This window comes from Lactuca serriola, chromosome 1 (genome assembly GCF_051521515.1).
Source record: "Lactuca serriola cultivar US96UC23 chromosome 1, Lser_US96UC23_V15, whole genome shotgun sequence".
In the NCBI taxonomy this organism is placed as follows: Eukaryota; Viridiplantae; Streptophyta; class Magnoliopsida; order Asterales; family Asteraceae; genus Lactuca; species Lactuca serriola.
The window spans coordinates 154,855,094-154,873,215 of record NC_136408.1 but is presented as its reverse complement, the minus strand read 5'-3'; the positions used below and the strand labels follow the sequence as shown (position 1 = coordinate 154,873,215).

General features: G+C 38.2%; 1 long non-coding RNA gene across 1 annotated transcript; it reads right to left on the bottom strand.

The window, feature by feature from the left end:
- Positions 1 to 16,469: 16,469 nt before the first annotated feature.
- Positions 16,470 to 17,321, bottom strand: LOC145071583 (uncharacterized). Its single transcript, XR_013690594.1, has 3 exons — positions 17,109 to 17,321; positions 16,876 to 16,974; positions 16,470 to 16,529 (listed from the first exon to the last, which is right to left on the bottom strand). It is a non-coding gene; the product is annotated as an uncharacterized LOC145071583 (long non-coding RNA).
- Positions 17,322 to 18,122: the final 801 nt, after the last annotated feature.

Genomic DNA, 18,122 nt, shown 5'->3' with positions numbered 1-18,122 from the left:
TAAATATCCATTGATGGTCCATCATTAATTTCCAGAATAACATAGTATAGAACATTTATCAAAACACATTTGTAAACATGGTCTATGTTTGAAAACTAATTTTCGATTTTAGGAACATACCGGAATTAACTATCGGTAACGTGATAATTGTGTCAAGCATCTCTTACATGGTATTGTTCCATGAGTAACGCCAAGAAAACTTGGACTCATCGTCGATACAATATACTCCACCGCTAACGCTAATGTTCTATATTCCACAATAAACAACAATAGGGAAACAAAAAAACTGGTATTTAGGGGTAAAATCGTCGTTTTGTATCATCTTACTTTAGTACAATGCTACTTAACACAATTACTTATACCACACTTTATATGCAAAAAAAAAAAACAATGTATTTTTTCTGCTATCTCATAAACATGGAAATTATGGATGATTTAGAAAAATAAATAGTATCTTGTTAGGGCATGGGTATTTTAGGTAATTAGATTGTTTTAATTTCTTATTCATAGTACATAAAGTATAAAGATAGAAACAAGAGTGATCCCATCTATAGGCAGAGGGTGTCCATGGACACCTCTTATTTTTGGACTTTTTTTGTATGTCATATAATAAATTTGGATGTCACCTGTTAAAAATTAGTTTAATGGCTAACATGTGTACATATTTATCCAGGAAAACAATCTGATTTAAAAATATCTTAATTTACATTTGATTTTTCAAACTTGTTAAAAATTAGTTTTGGATCTTACAAGATACTTATCCAGGAAAACAATCTGATTTATAAATATCTTAATTTGTATTTGATTTTTCAAACTCGTTAAATACAAGAAAAAAATATTCTTATAAACCCATTAAATACAAGAAATAAACAACGAACTTTGAGGATTAAAAGATCAAAAGACAAAAAATACATAAACCCTAAAACAACAAAAGTTACATAATCTTCACTCGTTGTCGCCGTCCGTAACCGCACTTAAGCCCATCAACGTTGTTTGGTGTGCAGCGAGACAATCATCTACCACTCTCCGATGAATGAAAATCTTGAACTTCATCTTCCTATCACCACATACTGTCTCAAACTCTCCATTTTTTATGAGTCTATGTTCAACCCACTTTCTTTTTTAATTTATAAACTTTTAAACTCAACATCTGAAGAAGGTCGTACATAGTGGAAGTTGTTTAATGGACTTGCACACACACACACACACTCTCTCTCTCTCTCTCTCTCTCTCTCTCTATATATATATATATATATATATATATATATATATATATATATATATATATCTTCCTATATTGGTGTTGTTTATAGTATTGTTAATAGCATGCCATAGACAACAACATATTCCGAAATAGCATAAATCATATTTACCATTACCTTTTATCAAATTACATGTAATAAATGAAGTTTATCATTTTACCAAATTACTTTACAATGGTTCATCATTTATGGCTTGAAATTTTATTTATTCGACAATCATTAAATGGAGTATAGTTGTATTATATGTTTAATTAATAGTTTGATTTTGACTTTTATGATATCAACAGTGATCCTCTAAAACTAATAGATGTGTAGTAAACTTACATTAATTGTTTGTATTATAATTAGATTTAGAATTTCTGAAATTGTATGACTTTGTGACGATTAGTTTTTTAATCCAATTATAATGTTAAGGTTTTTCAAAAAGATAAATGAAACAAGTTCCTTATCTCATGATAAAGAAAAACCATGTGTGTAACATCCCGAAGGGGCATCTAATTTTAGTCCTTTAATTTATTTAGGTTGCATTTTGGTCCCTTAGTTCAAGAAAGTATGCGATGGAACCCTAATAGTATTATTGTAATTTTGGGGATTTGCAGTACGCCATGCGTATGTGGTGTATGCTGATTATACTAGGGCGCACCCTAGTACGCATGGCGTACTCATTGCATAGTGAGCGTACTTGCCAAATTAGGAAACCATAATTTTCTGGGTTTGGCAAGCGTATAAAGTATGTGCTACATGCAATGAAGACACTCCTTCGTACCGTAGAACAAATAGAGTCGTATATATCCGTCATCATTGTTTCCTAGATGCTAATGATCTGTTAAGAAAGAGGTTGGACTTTAATGGGTTGGAAGAGACAATACGTGCCTCAGTGGGACCCTCCAGTGCCATAACTCTGTGGACCCTCTGGTCCTAACTTTGTGGACCTTTTGGACCTGAATCTGTAAACTCTGAACCACATATAGCACATAATCACATAGATATCACATCATTTAATAGCATACAACATACTTTGTCACATAACTCTAATTACCACTCTAGGTAAAGTATAGTGAGAAGACTCACCTCAGATAACTTGAAAACCCCGGTACTCGGAAATACTGATCTAGCCTCCGCCTAATAACATAAAATAATTACTCTAATCAATACAACTTTCAAAGACTAGGCTAATCCCTCTCTAAGCTCTCTAAGGAGGCTAAAAGCCCATTCTACCCCTCCAATCGCTCAAAAGTTCAAACATTGACTAAACCCCAATAGTCAACAAAGTCAATTCTAGTCAACGGTCAACTTTGACTAGACTCGTCGAGTGCATTCGAGCGACTCGACGAGTCCACGCGGGTCCCTTGAATCCTTCTAAGCCTCACTTGGCACATCGAGACCCTTCTCCACTCGCCTGGTTACTCTGCAACGAATCACGGGGCAACCCCATCTCGACTCGTCGAATCCACTTATGGACTCAGTGAGTTGCCCCAATAACGACTCTCAAATGACCTTTTGAGGTCAGATCTGCTTCTCTATACTATAGATCTGAGTTCCCCATGACCAATAACCATGTAAAGGTCGGAACTCGACTCACATGCAATGAAGCCAAGGCTTTCCTTGGTGAAATCGCTTCTAAAATGGCAACCTAGTCTCTTTTCCTCCATAAACCAACATAAAGCACAATTGGGAAGGCTCTCTAGACCTCTATGGGTCCAGATCCGAGTTCTAACACAACAAGGGACCATAAACTCAACTTTTCAAGCCCTAAAAGGTTATAGAAAACCCTAGATCATAGATCTAAACCCAAAATAGACAGAAAGTTCGATTTGATACCTCAACAGTGTAGATGTGAACTTGAAAACTCCGGATCCACAACTCCCTTGACCTCCTCTTGCTGGAAACAACTTCTCCTTTGCTAAATCACACCAAAACCGATCAATATGGCCTTATCACTCTCTCAACTTGCTCAAGCTCTCAAGGGGCACTCTCTCTGGACAGGTAGCCGCACAAGAGGGTATAAGGTCCTTTAAATAGGGCTAAGTCCTGGAGATTTAGGTTTTCAGCCTACAGCGTGGACTCGTCGAGTCCCCTCTTTCCAACTCATCGGTTCCGCTCATTAATCCAGTCAGCAAATGCGATCCTACTCGACGAGTGTAACCGTCAACTCGTCGAGTCCCTCTCTTTTACACAAATACATGACCAAACATAATACCTGGAAATCCGGATTTTACAATTCTCCCCCACTAGAATCAGACTTCACCCTCAAAGTCTTGCTCCACAAACAATTCTGGACGCTGCTCCCGCATCTCCAACTTCGACTTCCAAGTCAGCTCGTATCCTCTCTGATGCTGCCACTGGACTTGAACTAGGGGCACCTCCTTGTTCCTCAGAACCTTGATCTTTCGATCCACAATCGCCACCGGCCTCTCAACATAATTCAGGCATGCAATCACCTGAATATCTCCCAATGGCACCACCGTCGACTCGTCGGCTATACACTTCTTCAACTAAGACCCGTGCAAGGTATCATGAATCTGGCTCAACTCACATTTTAAATCTTATTAGAATTATACTGGATCATTAAGAAATAAAGGTTAATATGAAAAGGGTAAGTTTATTTCAAGCATTTGGCACGTCCTATGATTGTTTGAATATTTATCTCATACATGAGTGATGACTTACTAGCATATTTACATTTGTTTTTATCTTTTCAAATATTTTGATATTTTCAAGATGGTTAGAACCTGCATCTATTGATTTGTAATTTTGATTTTGTAGTTTTGATTATTTATAATACTCTCACTCACTTTTTCATATAACTCACACCTATTACCCCTACACAGTACACGAAAAAGAGTGTTGATAAAGACACAGGTGATGCGAATTTGCAACAACTTACTTATGATGATGACATGATGTCAAAGGTTGTTATGCAACGTAAAAGAGGAGACTTTTTGAAGCCGTGAAGGTTTGCTTTAATTTTTTTCTATTTTATTAATAAACCAAATACATATTATTCATTTTTTTAACGTTATATTTCATTCAGATTTACCAAGAAAGGAAAAATACAAGTGTGGACAGCCTCAACACTAAGAATACCAATATTCACAAAATCAAGGAAATGACATCATATTAAAGTTGACTTCTCTCCTTCAAGGTCCCCGCTTTTATTAGTATTGAATTTAATTTTGTTGTTATTTCCACTTTTACCTATAGTTGTGATGCTTCTTTTTAAACAATGAAATTGTTTTACATAAATTGATTTGTTTCTCTATAACAATGTGTTAATTTTGTAGGTATGCTAATAATAACTTCTATTATAAATTGTTTTATTTTGTAGTCTTTCCTACAAGTTGTTCCATGTAACTCCACAAACACAAGGGGGCGAAGATGATTATTCAAAATAATGAGAATATTGTTGTTTTCTGTTTTGATTAATTACTAACACGATGTGTAGACTTATTAAGCTTTTTGGAAGGTATTTTGTTTTAACTATTGATAATATTGTTGTAACACATGTTAAATTTTAGTTTATGTACTGTTTATGTGTTTTATATTTTTATTATATGAATTGTTTTTTAATATTTTATATCTCACTTAAATATATAAAAAAAGTTGGATTTAATTTGTAAATATTGTTATTTTTTGGTAAAAATAATTGTTGTTAAAAAATATAAAAATTGATTTTATTTTTGCAATTATATGGTGGCATAAAAATGCTACAAAAAAGGGCTATAGTGGAATAAAAAAGTGTCACTAAAACCCACAAGTGTTGCAACGACACAATCAAAAAGTGTCACTAAAGGTTTTTAGTGGCAACGCTTCTAGTGATACTTATTTTTTGTGCCGCTGAATATCAACTAGGCTTTTAGTGGAACTTTTTTGGTTTTTAGTGGCACATTTTCTGTGCCACAAAATGTCATTTTATTTCTAGTGGTGCTATATTTATTGCGACTTCGCGTTTAAAATATATTTGGATTTATCAATATATATTTGTATAATTGGTCTAACTTTGAAAACTAATGTTGGATTTAATGAACTTACCAAAACTAACCATAGGTAATATGATAATTGTATCAAACATCTCTTACATGGTATTGCTTCATGAGTAACACCAAGAAACCCTAGACTCCTCGTCTGAAACTATATAATCCACCGCTAACTTTCAGTATTAATCAATAAACAAGAGCGAAACAAAACAAGTGGCATTTAGGGGTAAAATGACCATTTTTTACCATCTTACTTTAGTACAATGTTGTTTAACACAATTATTTATACCCCATATTATATGAAACAAAATTCATTTTTTCTGATATGTCAAAAACATGGAACTTATGGGCGATTTAGAGAACTCTAATTACTATGCGATACGGGCCATGCCCAAACTCTATGAGATTCGAGCCCCGCCCACACTTACATTCCTAACAACACATACAGGTATCACACAAACAACAAGTATAACAGTCCAACAATTTGACTGACATCTATACTCAGGTAATAATGAGATACGGGCCACGCCCATACTCCGTGTTCCTATCAAGAACATATAAACTATACGGGCTAGCATTGGTGCCTTCGAACTGTTCCTACTGAAGGAAACTCACCTCACACTGTTGAAGTCCTGCGATCAAAACTCTAGCTGCTGAATGACAGACTCTCGAACTGTCAACATAAAAATAACACCCAATTAATAATCGGGTGCCATAACGTAACCATAAATCCATGTTTGGGGTAAAAGACTACTTTACCCCCAACTTAGCTTGATTAAAGCTCAAGGCCCAATCTAAAGGCCAAAAGTCAAACAATGAACTGATGCCCATCGTATGGCCCAATTTTCAAAATTGGGCCCAAACCTGAACAGGGTGTTACCTGAAGGCCCAACCATTTATTATGGTCGAACACTTGGAAGCCTACTGATCCAATATCTCATAATCATCAAGGCCCTGTTATGGTCCATCTATGGCCTAGTTTCCCCAATTGGCACCAAGCATATCCAATGGGCCTTATCCTAAAGCTCAATCCAAATATTATAGTCCATATGCTTATTTTTGGATGGCCCATCAGTAGCCCATTCACCAAAGACCATGTTATCTACTAACCTAGTTAATGTTACGGCTACACCAACATAATTACAACACTCTAGCACTATCTACCAACCTTGTGAATTCTACGACTACATCCGTAGACTTACAACACTCTTAGCACTATCTGCCAACCTTATGAATGTTGCGGCTACGTCACGCAGACTTACAACACTTCTAGCACTATCTGCTAACCTTGTGAATGGTACGACTACACCCGCAGACTGACAACACTTCCCATACTATCCGGCTACTAGTGATTTCTACGGCTATCCCGTAGTCTTACAACACTTTCCATGTTGTCTCGTTGCTGGTGAATGCTACGGGTATCCCACAGTCTTACAACACTTTCCACACTGTCTCCATCGCTGATTACTAATCCAAACACATCCAACCTCGAGCATACACACGACCTAACATGCAAAAGTGACATCAATGTCCTGAGTGGAATCCTCAACCTGATCCCCTAAGGCCTGCTATCAAACATTCCGAGAACGCGATCTCATTATTGTCAAGTTTTTTGAACTTCCAACTCAAACTATCCTCAATCCATATAGCAGCTTCGACTATCTTCATTCTGACAAGGATGCCAAACTTATCCCAGTTCCAAAACTGCTCATGTTTCCGAATCCCTGAACGATTCTCCCCTACTTAGATCCGACTAAGTCTTCACAATACATGAAATTTGGAGAATTCCTAACAATACCAGTAACTAAAAAAGTTTGAAATGATACCACACTCGAATCTTGAAGACTGAAAGACAAATGCTCCTGCCAATATCTCAGCAACGAACCACTTTCCTTAGTACCTCCATCAGCCAATCAGTAACAGTTACTAGGACCACCAAATCCTGATGATATTGGATAACCATCCAGCGGAACCCTTACTGCAAACCTTCCATAGAACACTTATGATTTGATCTCGACCATAAACCATGATGACGTTGTCCACTCTGAATCCCACAATTAAGGAAACAACCTTTTGCTACCCACTAATAATTCTCGGTATGCAATTGGCATTTGGCATCACTTGATGGTATAACGCTAACACAAACTTGGAAGCAAGCTAAGTGTACCCTTACCCAATCCCTTGGAGCGAAAAACACTTCATCGTGTAGTTACTCGCAAGTGCTGCACTGAATGTGGCCCTGCTGGCCTCTCAAAAGCTGATCCAAATCATATAAGTTGGTCCGAAATCTTGGGTCTCTTCCCGAGACCCTTCAATATATGCAACTAATCTGGTTCCCTCTTCCCAATGTGCTCAAAATCAATATCTCATTATCCGGTTCTAGAAGTCATATCTTTTAGGGTTTCGCACCTCGAAATACTCACGTTCTACCTGCTATCATTCTGCATTATGTTCGGATACCTTACCTTCTTCATTTCCTCATCCGCTGCATACTGCGGTACCAAAGAAGCTCTCTCCCGAGACTTGGCAGTGATCGCTGCCACAGTCTCAGTAGTCTGGTGGAGATCTAGTAACTCTTGCGCCAACTGGTGTGCATTAATCCCTATGCAAATTTTGTCTGGAATCTGGTCAAAAAGTCATCCCATGACATAGCATAGACCGCATCATCACACAACTCACTACCAACCGCTTCCCATCAATCAAGTGCCTTGTCCTTCAGGAAACAGGAAGTAAATTCGACCTTGTTCCTCTCAGGAAACGGTTGGTACGAAAAGATTTCACGGCATCTGCCAACCATCTTCTGTTAGCAATGGGGTTCCTAGCCCCTTGATAATCTGGAGCTTCACGAGCTCTGAACTCCTGATTCATCAACGTATGCGTACCTATCATGGTTGGTATTTCAGTGTAGAATGTTCTCAGCTTCCCATCACAAATCTCTAAAATTCCCTCCTTGAACACTGAAGACAACGGGAGTCTGTTAAGTGATACTGTGCGTACTCTTAGATGGAATGAACTCCCTCATCTAACCATCAAGCTGCCCGGCTCTAGAGTCGGAGCCTGATCCCTTGCCAACACCAAATCTGACATCTGGTCTACCACATAGCGTCTCCATACTCGGAAATATACCAGAATAATCATTAGAATACTCATCATAACTCGAGGGATCTCACAAACTACAAGTTCCCTGGGTTCATCTCAGCCTTCCTTGGTTTGAGTACGGATCCTCTTCTTTGAATAGTACGGTCCCATACTGCCTTCCACATCTATATGTGCTTACCTCAAGAATTGCCTTGACTCCATCAAGTCCCTTCTACTGCTACTATTGTTCTCTGCTACTCTCAGCCTAGGCTTTCCCTAGGGTAATTACCAATCCACTCTCTGCTACAACGGTTGGACTCAAACAAGAGCTGCGAAATAGAGCTAAACCTAACCTTCTGAAATTATTTAGTCCTCACAATATGTAACTTACCATATTCATTTACTAGTTAGTTAGAGGTAACTAGAACTCTTAATAGAAAGAAGCAAGAACTATTCGAGAATTAAGTAAATACAATCAATCATACTCTAATCAGGCCATCATATGACTGACTAATCAATACTAGCATACAACTCAACAAGCTCATATAGTAGGCACATAAGGCATCCTTCCTAGATCCTTAGCCATAATTAGCCTGCAGTTCTCATACACATATAACTGGCATACAATGTATCATTCCTAGATCCTTAGCCCCAATCTAGCATGAAGTTCTCATAATCATATCATAACATACACTCGTACGGGTAATTTGGGAGTACATACTTGAGATTGGTTGATTGCATGCACCACACCCGTTTTCTCTTTTCTAAAACCCTTTTCACTTTCAAAGTTCTTTTGTAAAAATGATTTTCTTTTGAAAATTTGCATACTAAGTCCTCAGTTTGAGTTCAGACACACACGAGAGTGTGCCCGAATCCCTCAAACCAAGGTTGTGATACCAACTTGAACCATCCTAAATATACAGTCCAAAATTTTCATTTTAAATCATTAATAAAACCATAGTAGTCCAAACATCATATAAAAACAGTAAATCTTGTACCTCAAAATATCATAACATTTGTCAAAATATATCACAGTATTAATATCCCAGGCTAAACAAAATGATGTGTGCACTTAATCATCCCGATCTGTTCTCCTTGCTAACAGAAGTACCTAAACCAAAATTAAAAACTTTCCGCACGAAGCTTAGTGAGTCTCCTCAAACTACCACATACCATACAACTAATCATTCTACTAGGAGATACGGGCTCCGCCCACACTCAATGAGATACGGGCCCTATCCACACTTTGCTACTATAAGATACGAGACCCGCCCAAACTCACATTCCTAACAACACATACCGGTATCACATAGAATACAAGTATAACAATCCAACAATCTGACTAATATCTATACTCAAGTAATAGTAAGATACGGCCCCCACCCAAACCTCATGTTCCTATCAAGAACATATAAACTATATGGGCTGCCATTGGTGCCTTCGACCCATTCCTACTGAAGGAAACTCACCTCACACCGTTGAAGACCCGTCCAAGGCCCAATCTAAAGGCCAAAAGTCAAACAATGAACTGATGCCCAACATATGGCCCAATTTTCAAAATTGCGCCCAAACCTCAACAGGGTGTTACCTGAAGGCCCAACCATTTATTATGGTTGAAACACTTGGCAGCCTACTGATCCAATATCTCATAATCATCAAGGCCCTGTTATGGTCCATCTATGGTCTAATTTCCCAATTGGGCCCAAGTATATCCAATAGGCCTTATCCTAAAGCTCAATCCAAATATTATAGTCCATATGCTTGTTTTTTTGATGGCCCATCAGTAGCCCAATCACCAAAGCCCAATAGAAAGGCTAAACTCAAGGCCCAAGCAAAATTAGGTTTTCTCACATGAAATGACAATTAGGGTGAAGTAATCTTACTTAACCCAATAACGACTTAACCCATTAAACACTTAATCCAATAAAATCAATCACTCCATTAGGCCATTCAGACAATGTAGTTGGACATAAATCAAAATTCCAATATAATAGTCTAAACGCGAGTCCCGGTAATTCCCAAACTAACATTCCCAGAGTTAGGGTTTTGTAAACCCTATGTAACAGCCCGGATTTCCAGGTATCTTTTATGCTTATGTTTTTGGTGTTTTGTGAGGGGACTCGGTGAGTTGGAGCTCAGACTCGCCGAGTAGGATCGCGGTTCTAGACGCAGGTTCACGCCTGGACTCGGCGAGTCCAAGGTATGGACTCGGCGAGTCCGTGCTGTTTAATAAAACCCTAATTTCTCGGGTTTGGGACCTATTTAAAGGGCCTTAAGGCCGTCATTTGTGCTCACAAGTCCCCTGAGTGAAACCCTAGCGATTTTGAGCGTTTGGAGCAAAAGCAAGAAGCCATTATTGACCTTGGAGGTGTCATCTTGCAAGGGAAAGGAAGCAATAGCTAAAGGGAACCATGAGGAGCCACTTCCTGAAGATTTGAGGTCAAGAACATCACATTTGACGTACTACCTTCAAGCTATTCTCTGTTATGTTGATGTTTATATTGATTTAGGGCTTGTTGAGCCCTTTTGTGGCTAGATCTAGTTCTTCCTTGGTCCCTTAAGCGAGTTAGGTTCTAGATCTGGACCCTTGGAGGTCCAGAGTGTCCCTTTGCCCAAGCTTGTTATGAATCCATGGGGGTTTTGGATTGCGGTCTTTGTGCTTGAGGTCAAAACACCATTTATGAGTCATGGGGTGTGCTATGAGCACCAAGATATGGACTTTACATGATGAATAAGCTTAGGAGGGCCAGATCTATGAGTTGTTGGAACGGATCTGACCTCAAAAGCAAGTTTGAGTTGATGCATGGCATGGACTCGCCGAGTCTGAAGAACCGACTCGGCGAGTAGCATGAAGATCGTCCTTAACCACTCAGTGAGTTGTCCAGCCGAGTTATGGGTTGACTCAGTGAGTCAGGGAGAGTTAGAGAGGGTTGACAGGTGGATTGTGTCGAACTAGAACTCGCCGAGTTGTTCTTGAGACTCGGCGAGTTGAGTCGGGGTGGCCCCGCGATTCATGCCAGGTGGAACTCGTCGAGTCAGGGGAATACTCGACGTGTCAAAAAGGGAATCCTAGAGAGTTGGTGAAAACGCTTAGACTCGCCGAGTTGCCTTAGTGCACTCGCCGAGTCCGGTCAAAGTTGACCGTTAACCGTTGACCCGAGTTGACCAGTGTTGACTTGATAGGGGTAGTCAACCTTAGTGGTAAAAGTGTTAATTAGAGAAATATGGTGTTATAGGAGGATTATAGCTCGGAGGATCGAGCGCGAGTGATTTCCAGGATTCGCGAGTTATCGAGATACACGAGGTGAGTCTTCTCACTATACTTTACCTTCAGTAGGTAACCAGAGTTATGTGATCAGAGTATTTGTATGCTATATGTATGTGATGTGTTGTACTGCATTAATTCTATGTGATCTATGCTGTGCATGTTTATAGAGTTGGAACCGGAAGGTTCCCAGAGTTAGAACCTGAGGGTTCACAGAGTTTGGGTGCACGGACCCATAGAGTTATAGCCTCGAGTGGCTACTATGTGTTATGTGTGTGGTATTTTGGGGAACTCACTAAGCTTTGTGCTTACAGTGTTAGTGTTGTTGTTTCAGGTACTAGCGATGACCGTGGGAAGGCGCCGGCTTGATCTGTACACACGCATGGGAATTTTGATATATATATATATGATCTTGGGATTTTGTATGATGTGAATTGAGATTTTAAACTTAATGTTTTATGAAAATTAAATGGGAAACGTTTTTATATATTTGTCAAAAATTATTTTGAAAATTCACGGTGTTACACCCTAATTAGGGTTTCCAATCCAATCACAATCCTACTGAGTCCAAGATTAAGCTACTGGGCCAATTAGGATTCCATTAGGCCGGACACCACCCACTGCCACCTCGGAGGTGGTGGTCGGCGGTGGCTCACGGCAGCAGCCACCATTTGCAATGGTGGTGGTGGTGGTGGTGGTTCGTGCTCAAAAATTGCATATACCACTTCAAACATAATATACACACACACATAGCCACCAGTGATGGTGGTTAGTGGTGGCAAAACGGTGGCAGCTGTGACATCCCCGATTTCACGGCTAGAAAAGACCGATTTTGTTTATGCTTTTTAAAATAAAATCAGAGTAATTATTTCATTAAAAGTGTTGCGGAATTTGTTCCCAAAGTCAAACATGATAAAAATTTATCGAAACCTTTTAAGAAATATATATTTTTATTTCATAACAAAACCTCCGGATGTCATGTTCCGATACAGATCAAAAGCATAAACAAGACATTATAAGCCTTACAACAGTTATTCATAACTAATGGCCTATAATCCAAAATCACTCATCATCATCATCCGACTATGCTCGGGGTCCACTACCTGTAATCATAAAAAAACTGAGTGGGTCAGGCTTGGAAGCCTGGTGAGCATATAGGGTTTTCAACCCACAATACACAAATTTATTATGTTTAAACATCAATCAGTCAACCAAATTACCCCAATTACCCATTCCCGTTATCCTCACGTTACGTCCTTAAAACAACTATCACAAGGAACCTAGCCTAAGAATTTTCATTAGGGGTGACAATATTGCTTTCCTCAACAATTTATGTCAAAGGGTGACAACATTGCTTTCTCAGCAATTTATGTCAAATAAAACAAACACCGGGGTGACAACATTGTTTTCCTTCAACAATTTATGTCAAATAGGCACGAAGTCACATTGTCGCCAAGATTTATCTAATCGGCACGACGTCACATCGTCACCAAGATTTACTCAACAGGAACTAACAACATCGATCCCCACATACTAACTTTATACAGTGATCTTACTAGATCTAGCCTAAAGAATCGATACGAACAACTAACTGACTAAACTGCTTCAGAAATCCTCTAGCAGTAAACAAGGATCGATAAAGCTATTGAATGAATGGACTAAGTTTAACTACGAACCTTTGTTCGTAAAAGAAAGAACCACAAGACAATTAAGTTAGGGGTAGTTATCAATGCCTAGGCTGTGGTCTGAATATCGTGAGGTATATAACCCCCAGACGCACCCTATCCAGCATCAAACTTTGCCTAGGCTGTGGTCTGAATATCGTGAGGTATATAACCCACAGACGCACCCTATCCGGCAATGGAAACACTAACTGATGCCTAGGTTGTGGTCTGAATATCGTGAGGTATATAACCCCCAGACTCACCCCTATCCGGCATCGGAAAGGAAAACACTGACTCATGAAGCTCGTCCGATCACTTCACAAAAGAAACGAAGACTCCAAATCTGCTCAAAATAAAAGCATATGGAAAATACTAATAAAGTACTCCCGTACGCTCCCGTACCCCGACACGTAATAGTGTCAAAAAAAAGAATTAATGGATGAACACATAGTTCAAAAACACCTAAGGAACATATAGTTCAAGAACACTTTATGAACATATAGTTCAAACATATCTACCGATTACGAGTCTACTAACGTTCCACTCGCAGCCTTCTATTTATAGGGAAGACCTTCTGATCGGACGGTCAGGAGTCTTCTGATCCGACGGCTGAGAAGGCTCGCAGAGGGGGAGGCTCGCATGAGGGCTGCGCGTGCGAAGGAGCTGCTGGCGGCCTGCGATTGGACTGAAGTTCGGATCCGATGAGGGAAGCACGTGGCTTCTGCGAGGGCTCGGACACGAGGGAGAAGGCACGCGTCGGATCTTCACTGGACCACTTCGGATAGGGCCATGTACTCGGATGACTCAGCAGCTTCGGTGACTCAGCAGGACACGTGTCACATGCGAGGCGAGGGTGACGTGGCAACTCGTGACTATGCGACTTTTCTCGATTTTCGCGCCAAAACTTCTAAAATCCGTAACTTTCGCATACGATCTCCGTTTTTGACGTTCTTTATATGCACGTGTAGCTAAAATTACGCTCTACAACTTCCATTTAGAATTTGTCGGCTAATTTTGACTTTAATTTTTATATTATTATTTTTAACAGATCGGGACAGGAAATCTGTTAAGAATTCATAACTTCTTCATCCAACGTCCGTTTTCGTCAGACTTTTTACCGTTGTGCTCCTAATAATGAGACCTTCAATTCTCGTTTAGGTTGTGTTGGCTAAAAATCGTTCGATCTAAAATTCGAGTTTTTAGCTGTCTACTGCTAAGCTGAAACTTCGAAAAATCATAATTTCCTCATACGAAGTCAGATTTGGGCATTCTTTTTATCGAACTTCTCAGTTTAACGAATACTACGACTTTCATTTAGATTACTAAGGCTAAAAAGTAGTTTATCAAAAACTCACTCTTTACGACACTCGGTACCGTGCCGGTTTTGTCGCGAAACTTCGACAAGTCATAACTTCTTCGTTATAACTCGGATTTTGGCATTCCTTATGTCCCCGAAATCCTTGTTTCGACCACTACAACTTTATGTAAATATATCGGGCTTATCTCAAACTTTAATTTTGACGCTTATTTTTATTTTTAATTAATTAAACCCTAATAATTAAGCATAAAACACATAATTCACATAAAATTCACATAATTCCTTTTCATTTCTTCTAAATGAGTTACAAAGGTTAACCTAGACCATTATGTCAATATTAATGCCTAGCCTAGAAACACGGGCGTTACAGCAGCCACCACCTCATGATGGTAGTGACGGACCTTCATTGATTTTCCAGCCAAAAATGGCTTATACAGCAACAATAACACCAACAACAACGTATATTCTAGACATACATCAACCCAGCCACCTTCCATGCGGCTGATGTTGCCGGAAAGTTACGAAAATAGTGGCCAAAGGCCACCGGAGGCAGCGGTGACGCATCTGACTTCGAACACGCACAAAGGGACGGAGGGGAGGAGAGAGAGAAGTGACAGATGGTCTTACCTGAAGCCTCTCGGTAGCTCGCGCCCTTGCTGCAGCGAACACGTCCTTTTGTCGACCTTCAACGGTTTTTCGGGTTGTTCACGGCGTCTCCGGCAGCGAAATTGTGGCATTTAGATGGCGAAGGATCGGCGGCAGCGGCATTGTGTCGTGTTGGTGGAGTTTCATTTTATCTAGACGCATCTGATTTGTTTAATGAACCGTACCTTTTTTTAGATTAACGAATACAAGAAATTATAGTTTGATTATTACAATCTTTTAGTTTGTTGCATAACTCTTGATGTTGTTCCCATTCATATTTTCATTGAGATAAAAAGTGTGCAAGTAGTATAAAGCTAATTTTGCTTCATACTTTTTCTTATAATGATGGGTTTAAAGGTGATTATGAAATAAAAAATGATTGTGATATCATCGAGCCATTGCAGGTTTATTATCACCTTTAAAGTTATTTATTATTAATTTTTTTAAATAAAAAGTTTTTTTAATCTACTTTAGGTATGGTTATAGAAGACTAAGTTTATTTTACTTGGAACAATCTATAGAATTAGAAAGGTCTATGCTTGGTTTTATCATGCTTGTATTAGACGTGGAAAGAAGGTTATAGAGGTGTACAGTATTGATTATACATCTGATTCCCAAAAAGGCATATCATATATGCAACGGATTTCCAATGGCTACGACAAATTTTAGCAACGAATTTTTACGTCGGTTATTAGTAACCGATCAATGAAGAATACACTTTTTTGTAAAAATTACCAAAAGAATAGCTCCCTAACGAACTATCGACAAAATTTAAGAAAAACTCACTAATAGATTACGGAGAGATTTTTATGTGATAGGCTAGCAGCGAGTTTTGGATATAAAAAAAATATAAATTCATGCAAAAAATAACAATAATTACATATTCAACAAAGGAAAAATCTTGAAACGTACATCAAATCTATATTTTAAAACCATCAAATAAAAATCAACAAATGGGTATTCATTATTCATTCATTCATTGTTTACTTTACTTCTCCATGCAAAGACAAAAACCAAAACCATCTTGAAAAGTAATTCCACCTTGAAGACCCACCACCTCCATTTCTAACAAAGATGTTCCTTAGAATGTCACCATTCATCAGAAACATCTTTCCCAAGGAAAACAATCCACTTCACATCGGAATATGTGATTCCGATTCCGATCCCTCCGAAATGAGAAGACACCTTCAGATCAACAATCTCATATTAAATCGAGTGAAAAACTGTGGAAATTTTTGCAAATTCAGATTCAAATTAACACACCTTCATATACATCTTCTTGTGTTCCCTCAAAGACCGTATATGATATTCCCTTTCACACTGCAAGGAGGATAAATCTAACAATCAGAAATGAAAACGCAGCATAATTGGATTTTTTTTTAATGACCATTTTAACCTTGTACCAAAACTAAAACAAGCACTATACTACAGGGACCAAATTTATTGATATATATTTAAGGAATGAGCGTGTCAAGATCTAGTGATCAGATCTGCAACTTCTGTCAACATCGCCATCGTCTCCAAACATCATTCAGTAAGAATGGAACAAGATGTCAGATTTAGACCTTACTTAAGCGTTACTTGATATAGCATAAATTGGAAAGTTGAGAATTAAAAATTTATTGGCATCAAAACAATTACATAAGAAAACGTTTTATAAACTTACCTTGGAAAGACTAATGTACAGTGGCCTCTGGACAAACCCACGAAACCGACTTTTGAAATGCGATGAACACCTAACTGGTACCGATCTGACTCTACTTGACTGACAACAGATCAAGAAATAATGTGAGTGACAGGCGAACAGCATTTATAAACTTCGAAACAACAAAAAAAGGAGAAAACAGCTTCAAAACTCATGATTCAGAATGGTATAAATTTACGTATCAGTTAACTTACATGTTTTTTGTTTTAAAATATTGTGGATCGTTGCCAGTTTTTGGATCTAGAAGCATGATAGAGAAATTTTTTTTCGTAATCGACACATAAAAGTCATGGTGATTATGATAACCGAAAATGACGCAGATCGATAACTTTATCAAAAGAATGGATGATTTTCAGATATGCATATCCTCCTAAGCCAGTAGTTGAATAGTTACAAGATATAGATTCACAGGGTCGATTATGACAGCGGCTGTGAAATCGTATGAAATTGAAACTGAACATCTAATATATATAGTAAGAAAAGTGTGGGCGTCAACCCTAACCCTGATCTAAAACCATGGTGATTTGCATCAACCTCCCCCTAAAATTGTACATATCGTCACATACAACCCAACAATTACGCAAAATTACAATTTGTTGCTTGATGAATAAAGTGGTACTCGATTTTTTTATTTGTAGTCTTTTTTAACAGCTCTTAGTTATTTGTTAATGGCCATAGTACTCCTTACTATACATAACTATTTTTTTAACAGCTCTTATTTGTAAATTGCAACACCATCTTTATTGATATATTTTTTTTAACAACACTTGATACATTTTTCCCTCTTGCTTAAGTGAGAATATCTTATATCATTTGACACTGTGATTATTCCAGGTTGAGTATAACATATTCATTGTTTAGCCTTTCAACATGAAAGGATGTAATTAGCACAAACTTATTATAATGTTTGGCTACATAATTAATGGTTTCTAGAAAAGTTACAATTATGATTGAGTTAAATGAAATCATAATAACCATGTATAGTGACAATTATATTTATTTTAAAATTAAATTCCATGAAGAAACTGGTGTTAATAATGTACATAAGGAAAAATTGTACTTATATTTATCGTTTTACATTCACTCGAGTTGAAATCTATAAGTCTAAGAAAGCTCAACAAAAAAATTCAGCTTCATGAAAGGTTTGTCGGAAATTTCATTTGGATGATTATTGGATTACTCACACCTGGTGTTTCGGTATTCGCACA